General features: G+C 40.4%; 1 long non-coding RNA gene across 2 annotated transcripts in view; it reads left to right on the top strand.

The window, feature by feature from the left end:
* LOC306918920 overlaps positions 1 to 20,115 on the top strand; it is an 87,515-nt gene that overhangs the window by 53,175 nt on the left and 14,225 nt on the right. Inside the window, exon 4 of one of the 2 annotated variants that reach the window (XR_013789436.1) lies at positions 790 to 867. This is a non-coding gene — a long non-coding RNA (uncharacterized lncRNA). Of the gene's footprint in view, positions 1 to 761; positions 868 to 20,115 lie in introns of both variants that reach the window. The other variant, XR_013789437.1, reaches the window with a different exon arrangement.

Below are 20,115 nucleotides of genomic sequence, written 5' to 3'. Positions count from 1 at the left end.
GAAGGCTCAAATAAGTACAAGTGCACATTCTGCAGAAAGGTAGTCCGACTATGGGCAGATTGTGGCATTTCTGCAGACCCACAAGGACAGCTGTTAAACATTGAGGTATTTCTTAATCTAAATAAATGTTGCAGATCTTCCAAATTAACATGGATTTGAATACAGTTTACATTTTTATATTGCTGGATTTCTCTTTGTTTGTAGTAGATACAATGTACAGGTGCAATGGTGAGTGTTCAAAAACCTCCCATTTCTACTGTTGCTACTGTGGAGAGACTAGAACCCAACTATAATGAAACATGTTCAGAACTGCGCAGGGGCACCAGAAGGAGTGGCCATAACCTTGTTCCCCCCTTAATAACAACTTAAACATGGGAAAAACACATTATACAACTATACTGCTATAATGTGGAATGCCCTACCATCTCCCATCAAATGTCTTGACTCAGCATCCACCTTTAAAACAAAACTGGAATGTGGTTGTCCAAAAATTACAATTGGACCTAGCTAACGTTATCCCCTACAATCCTGTTCGCAAAGTGACACAAGGTGATCAATAAACCCCACATTTTCTTTCCTGTAAATAGATTTGGGGTTTTACATAAATATTTTATTTTATGATGCTGTGTAAACTGTTGAGTTGTGTTTGTTGTATGTCTTGATAGTGTACCAAGGACTACAATGGAAACAAGCCCCTGGCTTTCTGTCATCCTTTTATTATAGATCTGCATCTGTTCTTTGTACTGTATTTTTAACTTTAGATCAACCTATCCACTGTCACCTCTGCAGCCTCCATGGTGGCCTCCTCAGCCCCAGCAGCCTACACTGTTACCCCAGCAGCCTGCACTGTTGGATCGCTTCACCAGAGTAAGTGATGCACATGAATGAACACACCAGAAGGAGTGGCTGTAACCTTGTTTATAATGGGCATATTTCATAATAAATGCAGATAAGAAATATTATATAAAAATATTAATGATAACCCTGGGGCAGGCTACTTTGAGATCAAAATTACCCACCCTACAACCCACGGTACCACCAAGCCACATTCCTAAATCTTTACACCATTGAACTTTGTTTACTTTAAAACAAACAGGTCTTTTAAACAAATGACTGTGGGGTCTTCATGTTAATGGTGAGTGAAAAGGTTTCCAGAAGGGGGAAATAATGCTTTCCTCCTTGCCATAACTGGCATTGGGCTCAAAGGAACACTATCCAAATGTCTGTATCTCTCACACAGCGTTACTTCATTGCCTCAGTTCCACCTAAAGCCATTTAACATTTTTTAGGCGATTGAGTAAACAGGAAATTAACCGGAAGTGAAATAAATAATGTAAAGCGCCTTTATCCAAGGCGCTTTACATAGATTGTGCATTACATTCACCCATTCATACACCGATGGCAGCGGAAACCATGCAAGGCACCAACTAGCACATCGGGAGCAATTAGGGGTTCAGTGTCTTGCTCAAGGACACTTCGACAGTAACTCTGGGGGAGCCCGGGTTCAAACTGGCAACCTTGCGGATTGCGGTTCCCATCCAGGCACTCTACCCCTGAGCCGCCCCGCCCCGCGAAATGTATGCCTCCATACATTTAATGTCAATAACATTTTTTAAATGCATTTATTTCGGATTATTTTCCCAGTCTTTTTTTTTTCAGGGGCGGAAGAATGAATTATGAAATAGTGCTATTAGGTGTTTGGTCCATTAAGACAGTGGTTCCCAAACCTTTTCATATTAAGGACCCCCAAATTGACACTAAATGGCCTGCAGACCCCCCAAAGATATGCCAGGGACCCCAATAAGAGAAGATTTCTATGACTCTAGCAGTGATTTTCACCCAGTTTAATTTCAAGGACCCCCAGTTTGACATACATTAGTCTACGGAACCCCATTTAATGGCATTTCTATCTCTGAGACCCCCAATTTATATTGTAAAATCAATGCTAATTTAACTGGACCCGTTAGGGTCCATTTGGTTCCATTTGTACACTCTGAGTTACAGACCCATAAGGGTCCATTTGGTTCCTAACTATCATTTAGCTGGGTCCCCCCTGGGGGTCCACGGACCCCACTTTGGGAACCACTGCATTAAGAGACCCCCATCTGTGGTCCTTCCAAAGAGTGTTTCCCTTCACTTTTTTGAATGGTACTCTTCTGGTAATGCACACTGTTGGTAGAGAATCTTCAGGTTGAAGGGTACGAGTGTCGTTAAATAATCAAAAATAATTGAAAGATATTATTAGCAATCTGTGTCAGCAATGTAATTTTGATTTACTACAGCCATGGATGTAGATTTGTGATGAGCTCACCATGGTAAGAAATAAACGTTTTACAGAGCCATGAAACATCTACAAAGCTATTGGGCAATTTGTATCTCATTCACTTGATGTAAACAGTAGGAACCTGTCCCCTTGAATACTTCCAAGATGGATCTACAAGCTCATAACAAGTCACATTGTAGATCGGCTGTATATGGTTACTGTAGGTTTTGTATTAATAATAAATAACAAGTTCCTGCGAGTTACTAGCGTCAGGTCCAGGGGTGTACTTCATGCACATCAAGCTGCCTCATGGCTCTGCATGGCCTACTTATTGTACTGTTCATTATAAGCACTTGTGATGCTTGAGTAAACATGGTTACTTTGCACTGCTTTGACAGCATGAAACATCCCCAGGTGCACTAATTGCTAGCGTGCAGAGTGACATGGTTGCTATTATTGGTCTAAACTCAAAGTGTATACATCACACAGCTTAGGTCTTTGGATTAAATCGGAGAGCAGACCGGTGCAAACTTGGATATAAAAAAAAATATCTGTAGTGTAAAAATCACGGCCGCAGTGACTTTACAAAAACATGGGTCATTCATCCTGTGTCCTCTCTCCCTTCTAGCAAACACCATTAGTAGTGTGTTGGAAAAGCTGAACAGACTGTTAGATCCACATGTGCTTTAAAGTGGGATAGCTTCAAAAGTATAAATGCGATCAAAAAGTTAAACACAGTAGCGAGCCCCCAATGAACACAAACATCCATGGAGGAGCATGTTGGCTGGTGACAGAGAGTGTAGTGAGTGAACTCTGAGCAGAGCTGCTTAAATAGGGAGAGAAGGCCAGAAAGCCACTCCCTCCTCAGGTGGCCTACATTTCACTGACGGCCCCTAAATGGACACTGCAAGAGATCCACTGAGATGTCTGTGGTTTAAATATCTATTGAAATAAGAGTGTTTTTCACACTTTTAGATCATATCCGTGGTCATCATATGGGCATACCTAACAATAGATGATAGATGAAAACCATGGGGAAATTTCCATTTTTGTGTATTTTCATATGAAGTCCCTAAATAGCCAATTGTAATCACTTCCTGTGAACGGAAACATATTATGCATGATGACATACATAAACTTTTAGGAATATAAAATAATCTTGATTCCCATAGCTGCACATTAATTCAAACACCTGAGTTTAATAACAGAGCTACTTTGTATTACTCATTTGAAACTTAATCTTCACGCTAAAATACATGTATGTATCTGAAAACATTGATTTATTGATTGAAAATGTTAGTAACAGATTGCAGAATGGGTCAATTCCAAGGAAGGTACAGGTCAATACAAATACTGCTAAGAGGATAAAACAAAAAGAAAGCACTAAGACTTGTTTACATAATTTTCAATTCATCAAAACATTTAAAGACATACAAATATATACACATCTATGCAATATCATATACACAGTTAGGGGGCGCTAATATATTAAAGTCTAACTCAGCGGTTCCCAAACCTTTTTGGCCATGCACCCCCTGTTACCTCGCGACCTAGCTGATGCACCCCCCACATGGAATATATTTCCTATTTATCCACATATATGAACCTGAATATGGCATCATCATCATCCTTCATCCTTCGAGTGCCTTCGAGATCTGCAACACAAGCTGCTTCCACTGGTCTCTGTTGCTCACAGTCAGTCCTGTGTCCCTACTCAGAACATCTGGAAATGTGAGAGGTCTTGTTCCTCTTGATGGGCAAGGTAGTCTCCACAGAAGAATATCCTAAATGACCTGGTCTTTTGCTCTGTGGCAGTGTCCAGCAAAGCGGAGTCTTCTTTCTGCCACAACAACTGAGATGGGGGGGGGGGGGGGGTGCCTCCATAAATCTGAGCTTTAGTGGGATGGTCCTTCCATGAGAGGTGCTGGACACGCATGAGGAGTCTTGTGTATGTTCCGTCAAGACGATCCCGAAACTCCTCATTCATTGTTCATGTTTCGGCACCATAAAGAAGGATACTTTCCACACAGGCTTTGAACAGGTTGATCTTGGTAGCTCTTGAGATGTCTGACTGCCATATAAGATGTAGCTTATTACAAGCGCTCCAGGCCTGTCCTTTCCTTGTCAGGAAGTCCTTTCTGCTACTGACTACATATGATCCAAGATATTTGAAATCCTCAGTTTCTTTGATGTCACTGCCGTCCATGGAGCAGATGGTTGGGTGAACAGAGTCTTCATTCAGAAGCAGGCATTCTGTCTTTTTGGGATTGAGCAATAGACCAACTTTGGCTGCTGACACTTCTAGTGATGTTAAAAGCTCTTGAGCAGAGTTTATGTGTTTATGTTTATGTCATCCGCGTAGTCAAGGTCGGTCAGCCACTTCTGACTTTGACGACCAGATCTTCTGCCTATTGTGAGACCTCTGGAGGAGATGGTATCCATCGCTTGCCTAAGGACATAGTCAACGACAATGACAAAGAGAAAAAGAGCGAGTGTGTCACCCTGAAGGATGCCTGTGGTTGTCTGGAATTCCTTTGTTGGTCCATCAATGCTCTGCACAAAGCAGACAGGGTTCTCATACATCACTGCTATTGCTTTCACCATTTCTTCTGGTATTCTATAGTTGAGCAGTATATGCATCATAGCTTTCCTGTTCACGTTATGCTTTCTTATTTGATACCCGGAGTTCTTTGATTATTCTCCATAAAGCAAGGATCTGTGGTAGAGTTGATCTTTTCTTACGGAAACCATTTTGGTTCCTACGGAGAACTGTAGATTTTGGAAGCAGATTTTGGAAGCAATGGCTGACAAGCATAATATGCTTATCAGCCATTGCTTGTCAGCCATTGCTTCCAAAATCTACAATTATTTTTTACAATTATTTACAATTATTAATTATACCTCCTGTAGTTCCCAGGCTGCTGGAGGTCGCCTTTCTTGGGCAACGGTATGAGGCTAGGGTTGGGATTCGTTAGGATTTTAACGGTTCCGGATCCTTCCCGGATCCCACTTAACGGTTCCGGTTCCTAACGTTTCCCTTAACGGATCCTAATATTATTTTTTTCTGACATAGATTATGCTTATATTTTAACTAACCTAACCAAGTACATAATAAACAAAAAATCATTAATTCAATTATTGAAAATGCACTTTACAATTATGAGGGGCACTATTATTTAAACTTCACCACCACAACAATATCATTGTTGCAATTTGTACTGTATATTGCAATTTGTACTGTATATTAAATATACAGTACACATTGCAATAATGATATTGTTGTGGTGACAAATGTTGTCTTTAATGTTCAGATTAATTTAATATGAAGGACCCCTTACCCTAATGGAAACAAGCCATAGTGCTTTCTTGGATTATAAAATCATTTTAGCAGACCTTGTATTGAACTGTAGGCTACGTTCCTGTGCTTCCTGTTTATAAAGTAATCAATCTATGGAGATATGCACCTAAACGCTGGGCTCTCCACAGTCACACGATTAATTTAGAGCCAAATCAAAAGCAGTTGAGTTGCTTATAAGTTGTAAAAATAAGTGCAGACAAATAGTAACTCTATAGTTAACGTGATTCATAAAATATCAGACAGAAAGACGTCGAGTCATTGGCGTTCTAAATTAACACCATTAACAACAGTTGTACAATACGCCTAATGAAAAGCTCTGTAGACCAGCCTTGCATCAGATCGTCCCCCGCCGGCTGTGGTGGAGCTGCGGGGAGAGCGGGCACGGCTTTCCGCATGGCTCACAAACGCGCCACAAAATGTGCCTAGATTATTCTCGTGAGTTGTGGACTCATGTAGGCATATGGATTTTAAGATGTTTCCTCAATGTGGACGTGGTACAAGTTAAAACAACCTTTGCAGGGAACTATAGCATCGCATTTATTGCACTTTGCGTGCTCAGCTTCTCTCGTGTGCCCTTTCCAGTTCAGCTGTTTTAAACTGGATGTGATCCTCAAGTGTTCTGGTATAGGCAACGTCAAGAGCAGATTTGGCTGCCTTCAGTCCTGCTTGAGAACCTCTGGTCCGATGGGTCTCTGAGGCTTTCTTCAGTGCTATTCTTTCCTTGGCAACTTTAGGGCTGTCAGAGGTGGACTGGGTACTCTTCGCTTCTTCGGGAGAGATTTCAAAGCTGTGTCTTTAGTCGCTGCAGCTAGGAGACGTAATGAGGAATATGGCATATATATGCAGCATAGGCTATATTCTGCATATACTTGCCATATATTGGCATAATATGTTAATATATTTAAAATAAAACCATAGCACCACCATTAGCCTTTTCATGTCGCGCACCCCCTAGAAGGTGCTTGCACACCACAAGGGGTGCACGCACCACAGTTTGGGAATCACTGGACTCTTAACTCATGTTGATTAGGTGATATAAAGGTGATGTAAAACAAACAGTGCCAACACAAACATTAAACGCCATTAACAATAAAGAGACAATTTGACGTAATGAGGCACATTATGACGTACATTTTCCTTTTTAACTAAAGACAAACATTGTTTGAAATTCTTTATTTAGGAATACCCCATTGAGATATAGTATCTCGTTTTCGAGAGGGTCCTAACTGTACAATTAATACAATACAATACAAAAAAAGAGAAAACAAAAACACAAAACATAAAAACAGGGTATTACAATATGCAAGCACAATAGCAAAGAGATGGATCATTTGTTCCGTCAGATATCACTGTCATTTCCGTTGGTCAGCATTAGAATACAGTTAATTGAAAATAATAATAACTAGAACTGCACTCTGTCCAGTGCCTACTTTACTTTGTTGCACATGGCCTACTAGTGCGCAGCAAGTGCTGTAGACTAGAGGGCAGCACGGGTCCACCCGGACCCGAATACCTGAGATCCGAACCGAGAACCGAGCCGGTTCGGGTGCAAAATATTCGTTCCGGGCATCTGAAATGCAGAATACCCGAAATGCCCGTGCAGGACCCGAGCTTTATTATATATTAAACCTTTCAACTGAAAACTGAAAATAGACATATTATGGTTATGCGTGCGTTCAACTGCGTTGTAATGATTATGTTCTAAAATACACGCCTCGAGGATTTGGAAATGGAACGTATCCACTGGTTGTGGGTGTGTCACAGAGCGCGTTCGGAAATACCCCACCGGAGCACACTCGACTATTAGTTTGCATTGCACAGTGCGCTCAGTGCGCTATTTCCGAACGTGCCCAGTGTGTGCGCGCAGTCACAGTAACAACACGAACACTAACATGAACATCATCATGGCGGCCCCCTTCTTGAGAGAGGTGAAACCGGTGAAACGCAAACTACAAGCAAACGATTACAGCACGCAATCTCCTAAAGGGAAGTCAGATGTCTGGGACAGTTTTGTTGTCATTGTCGACGCAGACGGTAACAATGTTGGTGCTGCTAAATGCACAAGTCAAAGTGTGACTCACTGCTTACTTACGACATGCAGAAGACGGGAAAATCTTCAGTGTTTCACAGTCACGGTGAAAATAAGCATACATAAGTATAATAAGACGAAAGTCCGTGAAAATGTAGTTCTGTTCTGAATCTGCATTGTGCTGTGCAAACTGTACTTAACCATGCGACGCATTGCGAGCTTCTTGTAGATCGGCTATTTTCAGCGCTCCTTTGTAGAGGCGGGGGTGATGCTATTGCTGACGTTCAGACGTTCAGTCTCATAATCACAGTCACGGTGAAAATAAGCATAATATAGGATTGGACACACCACGTGTGTAACAGGTCTTTCGGACCGGGTAGGTTTATTTCGGATCGGATCCTGTTTTTATCGGCTCCGTTTCGGACCGGATCCAAAACTTTCGGGTCCGGGTCCGGGCCGGGTGCGGCCAATTAGAATGTTTTCGGATCCGGATCGGTTCTGTTCTGATATCACCGGGTCCGTTTCGGACCGGGTCCAATTTTATGGACCCGTGCTGCCCTCTACTGTAGACCGCTACAAACTTTCAAATCTTAGCCTCACATTTATTATTAGATTTAGTATTTTTAAGTATGGTAAAATCTTCTATCTCTAAAGAAAATATAGTTCCATCCTTTTAGAAGTGTCTAGGATCCACTTGTAGTTTCAAAAAAATAAAAAATAGGTCATGGATATCAGATAAAAAAAATGAATATTATTCGAAAACAAATATGTTGTCAAGTATACAGTGTAATATTATTTATTTTAAATTCTCAATAACATTGCTTTACATTTATGTAATCTTACACTTCATTGATATCAATACTAAATCATGGTCTGAATAATAGGTCTCTAACTTCAATGTTTGTAATGAAATCTTCATATTTATTTAAAAATACATGATCTAATGTACTTCCGTAATCTGTGTTAATTGTTTAAAGCCTAATCCGGACATGAAGGTGTTTATATTTCCATCTTTTCCATTATACAGGTCATCATTTAAATCTCATAGTATCATAATAGAAGATGACGATATATAGATATATTTCTTTTACATATATACACACGTGTTCTACTCTTTCTAATGTAATGTTGTTTATATTTTGAATTATTTCAATGGAAATATCTAGTGTTCTGAACTCTTCCAGCTTGTCTATGTATATGTCATTTCTGAGTTGGTTAGTGGTATCTTGGTCTCGGTGGTAATGGCCAGCAAGTCTCATGCTCCTTACTGCTATCAGTTGAGAAAAATAAATATATCAGTTAAAAAAAAGGTCACCCTCTCCTCTGGGCGGTATTAGTTGAAAAAAAAAAGATGTATCAGTTAAAATAAGGTATTCTCATCTACATATTATGATCTTGTTTATGTTTTATTATGATCTTGTTTATCCAAGACTCCAAGATAGTTACATTTTCTTTGGTCTTATTTTTCTCTATGTTCATGTTGATTTTAAACAAAATGATTTCTGATTTTAATTAATCTAGATGTTTATATTTTAAAGATTATTTTAAAGATTATTTTCAATCCCGATTTAAATTCTCAGATTTGGAATCACAAATAACAAAAGTAGTCTTTATTCTGCAATCAAACTACCGAATTATCGCAATTTATACATATACCTTTCCGAGGAATCTTTCAATTTGAACTCAATTATCCTCCCAAAATAACTATATAACATATTTGTATCTAACTCATTTCTATTATCTATATAAAAAGAAGGGTCTTTTAAGTCTGTTGGTTTCTCCATATCGTCTTCTAAGCTTGTTGCCTCTAAAGCCGACGATCAAGGCTAAAGGTCTATTTTGTCCTGACGCAATACAATTTCTCAGGTCTTCCTGAGCTTCGTCTATCCGTCTAGCCTCGAGCCTCGTCTATCCCGGCTTCTTACCCTCAAGTTCTTCTCTCCAAGACTCCAAGTCTAGTCTTGTCTATAAAGCTTGTTGCCTCTAAAACCGACGATCAAGGCTAAAGGTCTGTTTTCTCCTGACGCAATACAATTTCTCAGGTCTTCCTGAGCTTCGTCTATCCGTATAGCCTCGAGCCTCGTTTATCCTGGCTTCTTACCCTCAAGTTCTTCTCTCCAAGGCTCCAAGTCTTGTCTTGTTGTCTATAAAGCTTGTTGCCTCTAAAACCGACGATCAAGGCTAAAGGTCTATTTTCTCCTGACGCAATACAATTTCTCAGGTCTTCCTGAGCTTCGTCTATCCGTCTAGCCTCAAACCTCGTCTATCCCGGCTTCTTACCCTCAAGTTCTTCTCTCCAAGACTCCAAGTCTTGTCTTGTTGTCTCTAAAGCTTGTTGCCTCTAAAACCGTCAGTAGAGTGCAGTATGTCCAAACTGATCTCTTTGCAGCTATACCTAAATATATCTCTATGAAATACTTTTAACATATGTTGAAGAATAATGATGGTAATTCATTATAAGTTTTTCGAGATCACACTGGAACACGTCATCGTTACGTCACCATCAATTATACCCTGGCATTGGTACATATATTCATCACGTCATATGCTCATATGTCCATATGTGTATATGTCTATATGTATGTATATGTAGTTTCTGAGTGGTTGGTGGTATAATGTGGTTACCTGGGTGGTTTGATGCGTATGTACTTGACACTGAAACATATCATCAATTATACCCTGGCGTTGGTACATCATCTTCATCACGGTTCACGGAAAGCATACCTGCACGGTCATCTTCCGTATGTCCGTATGACGTCATATCACGTGCATTCTAAGGGACATTGGTACATATCTTCATCACGTCATGGGACATGCTTCGTAGCATGACGGAAAACATACCTGCACGGTCAGCTTGGGGCCAGCATATGACGTCATAACATGTGCTGGCCCCGAACACGCGCATCGTAGCACCTGACTGATAACATTACTTGCACGCTCTGCTTGCGCAAGTAATAATAAAAAAATAATATATGTATATATATATATACACACACATACACATATACACATATAAACAGATATATATATACTATATAGACATATGTACACATACACATATATACTATATACACATATGTACACATACACATACATGTTACATAAATATCTAGATAACAGATAAGGGAAGGCTCGAAGACCAATTTGTTGGAATTATAATTAAGATAAAACCAATTAGTTGCATATAAAATGCAGAAGGGACAATTAATGTTTCACTAATAAAATAAAGGACTGTATAACTGAATTACTGAGCTGCACAGAGCTATAACTGTAAAAATACTTGTAAGAAAGTAATCAAAGAGTACCAATAAATACTCAGCACCACAATGGTAACAAATGGTTACCAAACCTTTTAGATAACTATTAGCTTTAACAGGATTACTTTTAAGAGAAAGATCAACCTCCAAATGTTAATCTGAGCAGGAAATACTCTTTTAGAAAAATACCTTAAGTACCCAATAAAAAGATGAGACCACCAGGAAGAAGGATTGTCCAGTCAGAGCAGAATATGATTATGTCGATTCATTTTCAGATCAGAGAGACAGAACAGACACCCACATACAGCCAAATTACAAAATCTCTCCCTGTGCAACAAAATGCACAGGGTTCTCTCTGCCGGACACATCATGTGCCAGGCATTAATACTGTAGATCACGTCAGTTGTTGATAAACTTTCATTGGCTGAATAGACAGTTAATTTCCGCACTATGCCACGCTGGCGCTGGTTGTCGAGCACTTATTGGACCAGCACATGGATGATGAGACTGGTATCGTGACAGCTTCCTTGGTTCCGTCATTGAGGGCCATAAACCGGGAAAGCTCAGAGGCTGGCGTTGCTATGGCAACCTGAAGATAACATTCTTTCCCTGCTAGCGGTAAACTTTCGACAGAGAGAAAGACTCCTATCTACTTTTCTCACTAGGCACCAAGGTCAAATACATGCAGTTCTCATATCAAAATAGACCTCTCAGTATGCGAGTTAACTTTGACTGGGGACAGACATTATGGAGACTGAATAAGGAGTCAAAAAGATATTAAATCTGAATGTGGCGTCAGGAAATCCATAATATAAATATGATAAAATAATATCAAGGATAAGATGAACAACCCGGAGTAAACAGGCAGTAGGCTATGAGTAAACTGATGATAAAAGGGCAAGATGACAAAATATGACCTATATGGAACACGGTCTGGGCCAAAGGGAACATTTACAATTCCATCCACCAAACTAACAGATCTACCATAACTCAAAATTATCCATCAATACAGTATACACATCCATGCACATATACATGCATACACACATATACACACAAGTACACTCAGTTTAGTTCACTGTTTATATATTCATTGAGAGTAGCTATAAGTAGGCTAAGCGAAGTATATCATATAATAAATAAATTGAATAAATAAATTGAAGAGCAATAGTCATCATTGCCTCATGGGCATGTGCAAGAGGTCGTAAGGTAAGAAGACAGCACCCTTTTGAACATGTTGAAAGATGCAATGGTTCGAATATTGGTTGGCAAGTTGTTCCAGTCAGATCGGGGGCTTTAAACATAAATGCGTTCTTACCTAATGCATTGGAGACTGTGGGAACAAAAAAACAAGGTTGAGTGGAATGCCTCAGTTGGTAATTGGTAGTGGGGTAGTTCTAGAAACTGTTTGAGATATTGAGGATAATTGAAGTGTATACATTTAAAAATAAACTAAATTAAGTGACACTGTCTTCTTATAGTAAGAGAGGGCAACTGGGCGCCCGGTGGCCTAGTGGTCCAGGCGCATGCCACATATAGGCTCTGGCCTGACAGTGTGTCGCGTGTTCGAGTCCCGCTCATGACGACCTTTGCTGCGTGTCTCTCCCCTTCTCTCTCTCTCTCCCTCTTTCCTGTCAATCTTCACTTGTATCTATCAATAAAGGCAGAAAAGCCAAAAACAAAGTGTTAAAAAAAAAAAAGAAAAAAGAGAGGGCAACTGAAGATTTTCATACATAATATAATGGTGAGTTGTAAAAGGACAACCTAAGGGCCGATTCATACTCCTATTTTAGAGCCGAATAAAAGTCGGTTCGGCTCTGTAGAGCATACAATGTGACATAATTTGAGGTTCGGGGGGGCGGATACCGTCCTAAAGTCGGCTCTTCGGTGCTGGCGAAAATTGTATGAATCGGCCCTAAGATGAATCTGCACAGTTTGTTATAAACAATATTGAGAGTATTCAGATTGGTTTTAGATGCGGTTAGATACACAACATTGGCATAATCGAGTATCGGTAAAATAAGCTGTAGGACTAGTCTTTTCCTAACACAGAATGTAAAACAGTTTCTAGAGCGATAGAGAACACCAATACTGAAGTTAACTTTTCTTACAATGTGATCAATGTGACATTTAAACAAAAGTTCGGTATCCAGCCACATGCCCATATTTGCAGAGGAGTACCATCCAAGCTGGTTATAGAAATGAATGATTTAATAATTTTGATATAATATTTTGATGTGTGCCAAAGATCATTGTGAAGGATTTAGTTGAGTTGCAGTTTATTGGCTGCTAGCCAGTGTTGTAAAGTGGTAAAATCTGATCTGTAAGGCTGATTCAATCTCTGGTAAAGTAGATTTGGAGGTGTATAGAACTGTATCATCAGCATAGAGTTGAACATTGCATTTGGAACATATTGAAGGGAGGTCATTGATAAATATAGTAAATAAAAGTGGTCCGAGGGAAGAGCCTTGAGGCACACCTCGTTCCTGAACTGACAAATCAGATTTACATCCTTGACGACACGTTGTTTTCGATTATGCAGATATGAATTTAACCATAAAAGAGCATTGCAAGATAGACCAACAGAATATAATTTATCCAAGAGGAGGTAATGGTCAACCAAATCAAAAGCCTTCGAAAGGTCAATGAAAATTGCTCCAGTAATTATTTTGTTGGCGGATGCTGATGTAATATCATTTGTAAGTTTTAGTAAAGCAGTGGTTGTGGAGTGATTAGATCTGAATCCAGATTCATAGGGTGATAAGATATTATTTTCGTTGAGGTAATATGACAGTTTGTTATGGATTAGCTTTTCAAAGATTATTACAGTTGAACAAATAATTGAGATAGGTCGATATTTTTTTGGGTTCCAGTGCATCACCCCCTTTGTGCAAGGAAGTGATACAGGAACACTTCCAGACAGCAGGTAACTGACAGGTGGTTAGTGACATATTGATGAGATCACAGAGGGGGTACATGAGAATGTGGGGTGCTAATTTGAGAAATTCGGTTTCAATGTTATCTAACCCAGGACCACTGCTCTCCTTTAAATCAATAATTACATCACGGACCTCTATTGGTGTTATTTTCCTAAAAGAGAAGGAACTATTACAAGTCTGCATGTTGTTAAATGCAAAGAGCAGGTCAACATTAAACCTGTATATAGGAGGCGCTGGCGCCCCTCAAAAAGAAATATGTGTACAGAAAGTATAGAAAGACAGCGGTTTTGAAGGAGGCTAGGGATTCACATTTGTGTTGGTAGAGCGTTCCACGTTGTTAAACGTCCTCTCGTGTTGTGATCGTGGACTTCGTTGACATTAAGGAAGTATTTTGACAGATGCATGGGTATCTTAGTGGTGTAGCGAATCTTGTAGAGTAGACCAAGCCCATTGCAAGTTGCAAGTTTTCTACCCAGAGCCACCCTAGGCTATCAACATGGGTTGCAAAAAGATGGGTCAAGGGCCCCAGGCCGAGAAGTAGTCGAATTAGTTTGTAGCTTGGTCTTTAGTGACATAGAGATGTTTGAGAACCAAGAGGTGCAAGCGCAATAATTAGGGCTCCGGCTAGTCTTGAGAGCACTTTTGTTGACAAACGAGGAAATTCTGCCCAGAAATCTTGTTCTTTGGTTTACCTTTTTCATTACCCTTGTTGCCATACATTCACCTGTCAGTTTGTTGTCAAGAATACAGCCAACATATGTAATCTCTTCTTTGCTGGAGATTACTATGTTGTCAACTCTGACCTTGAAATCATTTACATTTACTTCAGCATGTTTGGACACAAAAATAATGGATTCTGTTTTCCAGAGATGTAGTGAGAGTTTGTTATTGGTAAGCCAAGTTTGGATTTTGGTGAGTTCCAAACTGAGAGCCTCATCAACCTGCATGTTGTCCTCTCCCGAGATCAGGATTGCTGAATTGTCAGCAAAAAGTAACACTTTGCAGTTACAGCATTCATGTCGTTAATGTAAAGAAGGAACAGTAACGGCCCTATAATACTTCCTTGGGAGGGGGGAGGACAATCATTCCCGGGATTCCTTCAAAATAGGAGCTCTGGAGTGCCCGAAAGAAATGGCCACTTTTACTCTGAACCCCCCCCCCCCCCCCCCCCCCCCCCCCCCGGATGAGGAGCAGAAATGAAGAGCTAGTATATCCATCAGATCAAAACCACGGAGAGCACCCTGGATTAGGAGAGACGAGGCATTATTTCTGCCGCGCTAACAGCTAAGTCAACATGACCCTAGAGCGCGAAGGACGGTGGGCGAGAGTCGGACTGAAAAATAAAAAAAATCTGAATATTCTTCTCTCGCCTGGTATCATTGAGGATGCGCTAGGACGTGTACACACGTCCAATGCATCCCTCGATTGGAATCCCTAGGACGTTTCCAGACGTCCTACGGATGGAATGTGTTCCAACCGATTGCCTTCAGCTTGTCCAGTAGAATTTAATGATTTACATTGTTGAACGCCTTTTGGAGGTCCAGCATGACCATGCCACAGTATTTGCCCGAGTCTACCTCACGTTTCAAATAGTCGTTCAAATACAGTAGGCATCAGTGGAGTGAAGCCAGATTGGAATTCAAACAGCAGTTTACGCTCGTCTAGGTAGCTGCTGATTTGTTTCTGAATTAATCTCTCTATAACCTTTGAGGTGGAATAAAGCATGGAAACGGGGCGGTAGTTGCCATGTTCCAGTTTGTTTCCTTTTTTGTACAGAGGGATTACTAGCGCCACATTGAAATCCTGTGGTACGTGACACTGACTGATACAGTAGATACATTTGTAATGTGGGCTACTATTGGACCAATAGAGGTTGCTGCATCTCTGAGGAATCTGGTGGGGACTTTGTCATGGCCAGTGGCTTTGTTTGGCTGAAGGGCGATGAGTTTTTTCAGTACAGCATAAGTTTTCACAGGTTTAAATGAGAATGCATCTTTATGAGCTCCAATTTCTCATAGTGAGCTTGGATGTGATCAAAACCGTAAAGACCTGAATGCAGGGGAAGTTTGCGCACCAACTGTGTGGAAATGGCGGTAAAGAAACTGTTAAAACAGTTAGCCACCACCAGTTTGTCGGTGATAAGCGAGCCACTTACATACATGTACTTACGTACATTTAGTTTGCAGTTTGTTGCTGCAGCTTAATTGGATTAGTCTTTAGAGCCTCCCAGAGTTTTTCTGGGTGCTTTTTGTTTGTTTCAATGTTCAAATTTATGAAGTTTACAGTGTCAATATCCTTTTGGAGGTCCAGTTTGAACATGCCACAGTATTTGCCAGCATCCACCTCGTGTTTGATCTGGTCGCTCAAATAGAGGAGGCATGTGTTAGTGGAATGGGATGTTGTGAAGACAGATTGGAATTCGTACATTTTTTTGTATTTGTTGCCGGGGACTCATTTTGCCATCTTCCTTGTGTAGGGGGGTTACTTTCGCAAGTTTAAAATCTTGAGGGACCTGTCCCTGTTGATGGAGATGGTTTATTATGTGGGTGATGATTGGAGCAATGGAGACGCCTGAGTCTCTGAGAAATTACCAGTTTTAAATCGTCTTTGCATACACCTAGGTTTTTGTAGAAGGCTTTGATGTGCTCTCTACACCACAATGCCCACAGTCGGAGAGCAGTTTGTTAACCAGAGTTGTTGCTATGTTTGTAAAGAAGATGTTTAAGTAATTGTCCACATCAAGCTTGTCAGTGATGAGTGTTGTTCGATTTGATGTTGATGTTTGTAAAGCTGGTTTTCAGTTTCTGACTGCAGCCTAGTTGTTTGTTAAGCTTCCAAGTGGTTTGTTTTTGTTTTCCTCAGCTTTATCATTGAGTTTCTTTTTGCAGATTTGGTCATGGCAGTTACAATGTTTTTTTTTTAGCTTTGTTATGCTGTTTTCTTCCCCAGCTGAGCTTGGAGATCACTGTTGAAGCAAGCTTTGACTTGCATTTAAGAAATTCAGAGCATTTGTTGTCACTGGCTTTCATTGCTAGCCTGACACTCAGCCTGAATTTTCATTTCGTTTCACTCCATTATTCAGTCTGAACGCCCTCCCTACTACAGCCGTTTCTGAGATGGGCGTTGACAAAGAGGCAGTCTTCGGCGATTGGTTCACCCTTAACCAATCACAATAGTAGCAAAGCAGATGACAAGGCTCCGACCGCAGCAGGCTGAACTTAGCCGTGGTTGAGGGCATGTCAGCGGGGGGGGACAGAGCTAAATGGCCGGGGCATGGGACTCGAGTGCGAAATTGCGATTATGCAACAGTTACCAAAAAAAAAAAACACGTCAACTCAATGTCATTGTAACTAACATTTTCGAGCGAAAAAATAATTTTTTGAATGAGACTTTCACCCAGTATGAAGCTAAATGTGACACCAAAAGAGTAGCATAAGTTGCTATGCTACGTCTGGACGGCGCTGTTTTTTTGACGTCATCGAGTTGAAACGACGCTGATTCGTCGGTCAGATTTCCAACCGAGTCTCAGACCTCCTTCGAGAGCGTCACCAGACCCTGAATCGCCTGAATATATTTTTTTAATGGGCGTGGCTAGCGATTCAGGGGCTGGAGCCAGGCTATTTCATTGCAGTCAGTATGTCCGAATGCATCGATGGCTCAGAGCGGGTTGTAACCCTGATGGTTCTCAAGGGAGCCATGTTGTTTAGTACTGATCTATGTAAATTTGGTTTTGAAGCCAAGCCATGTTTGTTCAACTATATCAACTATAGCCTCTTAGCTCATCGGACCAGTCCAGCCTCTCCAGTTCGTGGTTAAAGGCTTTGTGTTTTGTGACAGCCGGCCTTTTGTTTTTTTGTTTTTCCCGGGTACAGAATATGATTCTTGGAGATTTTGAATTTTTAACCCCCTAGAGGCCCAGGACAAATCTTTGACCTGCAGTTTTTCCACATCTGCCTTTTATAGCGCCATCAGAAGGCTGACTTTTGTTTAGCCAAAAAAAAGAATTAAAAAAAGAGAGAAATTGCTCCTTCAGATTCTGTCAAAATCCCGCAAATCGGTACACAGTATCTCTAAAGTCATGTCATCAAGCCAGATCTGGCTTCCAAAGTTTGGAGGATTGGCCTGGTTTGAACAAAATGCCTCAAATCATGAATACAGGGTGCCATTTACGTGAAAGCCGAGGAATAATTCCCATCCTTTTCACATTGCCGGTTAATAGCGCCACCAGCAGGTGGAAAAACCCATTTTTGTTTTTGGAACAAAATGCCTCACATCGTGTGTGTGTGTGTGTGTGTGTGTGTGTGTGTGTGTGTGTGTGTGTGTGTGTGTGTGTGTGTGTGTGTGTGTGTGTGTGTGTGTGTGTGTGTGTGTGTGTGTGTGTGTGTGTGTGTGTGTTTTCTGATTTTAATTAATCTAGATGTTTATATTTTAAAGATTATTTTCAATCCCGATTTAAATTCTCAGATTTGGAATCGCATAAATAACAAAAGTAGTCTTTATTCTGCAATCGAACTACCGAATTATCACAATTTATACATATACCTTCCGAGGAATCTTTCAATTTGAACTCAATTATCCTCCCAAAATAACTATATAACATATTTGTATCTAACTCATTTCTATTGTCTATATAAAAAGAAGGGTCTTTTAAGTCTGTTGGTTTCTCCATATCGTCTTCTAAGCTTGTTGCCTCTAAAACCGACGATCAAGGCTAAAGGTCTATTTTGTCCTGACGCAATACAATTTCTCAGGTCTTCCTGAGCTTCGTCTATCCGTCGAGCCTTGTCTATCCCGGCTTCTTACCCTCAAGTTCTTCTCTCCAAGACTCCAAGTCTTGTCTTGTTGTCTATAAAGCTTGTTGCCTCTAAAACCGACGATCAAGGCTAAAGGTCTATTTTCTCCTGACGCAACGTCATCGTTACGTCACCATCAATTATACCCTGGCATTGGTACATATATTCATCACATCATATGCTCATATGTCTATATGTATGTATATGTAGTTTCTGAGTGGTTGGTGGTATAATGTGGTTACTCGGTTAGTTTGATGCGTATGTCCCTGACACTGAAACATATCATCAATTATACCCTGGCGTTGGTACATAATCTTCATCACGGTTCACGGAAAGCATACCTGCACGTTCAGCTTCCGTATGTCCGTATGACATCATATCACGTGCATTCTAAGGGACATTGGTACATATCTTCATCACGTCATGGGACATGCTTCGTAGCATGACGGAAAACATACCTGCACGGTCAGCTTGGTGCCAGCATATGACGTCATAACATGTGCTGGCCCCGAACACGCGCATCGTAGCAACTGACTGATAACATTACTTGCACGCTCTGCTTGCGCAAGTAATAATAAAAAAATAATATATGTATATATATATATACACACACATACACATATACACATATAAACAGATATATATACACATATGTACACATACACATACAGTATACACATCCATGCACATATACATGCATACACACATATACACACAAGTACACTCAGTTTAGTTCACTGTTTATATATTCATTGAGAGTAGCTATAAGTAGGCTAAGCGAAGTATATCATATAATAAATAAATTGAATAAATAAATTGAAGAGCAATAGTCATCATGGCCTCATGGGCATGTGCAAGAGGTCGTAAGGTAAGAAGACCGCACCCTTTTGAACATGTTGAAAGATGCAATGGTTCGAATATTGGTTGGCAAGTTGTTCCAGTCAGATCGGCGGCTTTAAACATAAATGCGTTCTTACCTAATGCATTGGAGACTGTGGGAACAAAAAAACAAGGTTGAGTGGAATGCCTCAGTTGGTAATTGGTAGTGGGGTAGTTCTAGAAACTGTTTGAGATATTGAGGATAATTGAAGTGTATACATTTAAAAATAAACTAAATTAAGTGACACTGTCTTCTTATAGTAAGAGAGGGCAACTGAAGATTTTCATACATAATATAATGGTGAGTTGTAAAAGGACAACCTAAGGGCCGATTCATACTCCTATTTTAGAGCCGAATAAAAGTCGGTTCGGCTCTGTAGAGCATACAATGTGACATAATTTGAGGTTCGGGGGGGCGGATACCGTCCTAAAGTCGGCTCTTCGGTGCTGGCGAAAATTGTATGAATCGGCCCTAAGATGAATCTGCATCTGTTGTTGTTATAAACAATATTGAGAGTATTCAGATTGGTTTTAGATGCGGTTAGATACACAACATTGGCATAATCGAGTATCGGTAAAATAAGCTGTAGGACTAGT

This window comes from Electrona antarctica (genome assembly GCF_951216825.1).
Source record: "Electrona antarctica genome assembly, contig: scaffold_116, whole genome shotgun sequence".
NCBI classification, from domain to species: Eukaryota; Metazoa; Chordata; class Actinopteri; order Myctophiformes; family Myctophidae; genus Electrona; species Electrona antarctica.
This window is presented reverse-complemented; position numbering and strand designations above follow the sequence as displayed.